This window comes from Malus sylvestris, chromosome 15, assembly GCF_916048215.2.
Source record: "Malus sylvestris chromosome 15, drMalSylv7.2, whole genome shotgun sequence".
Lineage (NCBI taxonomy): Eukaryota > Viridiplantae > Streptophyta > Magnoliopsida > Rosales > Rosaceae > Malus > Malus sylvestris.
The window spans coordinates 37,769,213-37,770,814 of NC_062274.1; the positions used below are offsets into that span (position 1 = coordinate 37,769,213).

At 39.6% G+C, this 1,602-nt stretch overlaps 1 pseudogene; it reads left to right on the forward strand.

Annotated features, from left to right (window-relative positions):
• Positions 1-759: 759 nt before the first annotated feature.
• LOC126606081 (small nucleolar RNA R71) lies at positions 760-870 on the forward strand (annotated as a pseudogene).
• The last annotated feature ends 732 nt before the right edge of the window (positions 871-1,602 follow it).

Consider the following 1,602-nt stretch of genomic DNA (forward strand, 5'->3'; position numbering starts at 1 on the left):
CTATTATTGATAACCTTACCACTTCTAAGTGTAGTGATTGCTTTGGCTTGCTCTTGGTTCCTTTGAAGCATCACGGGTTGGCTTGGAAACTTTCCAACTTCTCTTTGGTTCAAGGCATCCGCAATCTGTCCCAATTGTGTCTCCATTTTGGTTAGGGCAGCCGAATGTTGTTGGAAAGTGCTATTGGTAGCTTGTTGGAATTGCAAGGTGTTTTGAGCTAACAACTTAACCGTATCCTCAAGTGTAGTGGCCGGTTTTGGTTGGAAGTTTTGGAATTGATTTTGATTTTGATTGTTGTTCCTCCATGAAAGATTGGGATGATCTCTCCAACTTGGGTTATATGTGTTTGAATACACATCATTCCTTGGCCTTTGATTGTAAGAATTCATGAGGTTCACTTGTTCTTGGACAAATTCGGGGTAGGCTTCCCTAGATGGACATTGATGAGTAAGGTGGTTTGGTATGTTGCAAATGGCACACACCTCATTTGCTTTTGGCACCATGTTGAGCACGGCTTCAAGCTTCTTCTCTAGGTTAGCTACCTGCAAGGAAAGTTCATGATTAGAATTTGTTTCATACACTCCAACTTTCTTACCCCTTAGATCTTTGTGTTGAGCATTAGACCCCAACATCTCATAAATGTTATATGACTCTTGAGCATTCTTTTTCTTCAAAGCTCCACCTGCTGCATTATCAACAGTTGATTGACATGTTTGGGTTAGTCCATCATAGAAAATTTGCATTTGTAAATGAAAAGGTAACCCATGGTGTGGACATTGCAACAAAAGGCCTTTAAAACGCTCCCAACACTCATTGAAAGGTTCTCCATCATCTTGTTTGAAATTGAAGATTTGTCCCCTTAATGTGGCTGTCTTTTGAGTGGAGAAGAACTTCTCCAAGAACTTCTTAGCCACGACATCCCAAGTGATGAGGGAACCCGGTGCTAGAGTCATCAACCAACTCTTGGCCCTATCTTTCAATGTGTAAGGGAATACTCTCATCCTCAAATTTGCTTCACTTACTCCCTGCAAAGGTAAACCACTCACAACATTATAGAATTCTTTCACATGAGCTAAAGGATCTTCATTAGGTAAGCCATAAAACGAGGGAAGCATATGAAAATGTGAAGATTTAAGATCATAGTTTCTAGCTTCGGTGGGCAGCAAGATGCATGAAGGAGAATTTGGTATGATTGGTTGAGCAAAGTCCTCCAAAGCTCGAAGTTCATCTTGGTTGTCCGCCATCTCTTCTTCTCTTTCCCAATTAATGTGCTTAGATCCTTCACTTGTTGAACTAGGCGAATTCCCTTCCTCTTCTTCACGGAAATTGGGTGAATTTGTTGGCACAAAGTTGTCAAAAGTATTGCTCTTTAACCGTTCAATTCTTTGGCCTAACTCAACAAGTCTATTTGACATAAACTTCCTGAAAACAAAACAAACAAGTTTGAATATAAATTAGCACTCTACTTAAAATAAAAATAACAAGGGTTCATAACTAAACAAGCAATTACAAGGGACTGAAATCAGTCCCCGGCAACGGCGCCATTTTTGTTGATGATATGTTTTAAACCTTCCTAATGCTAAAACATATTGAGTATAATAG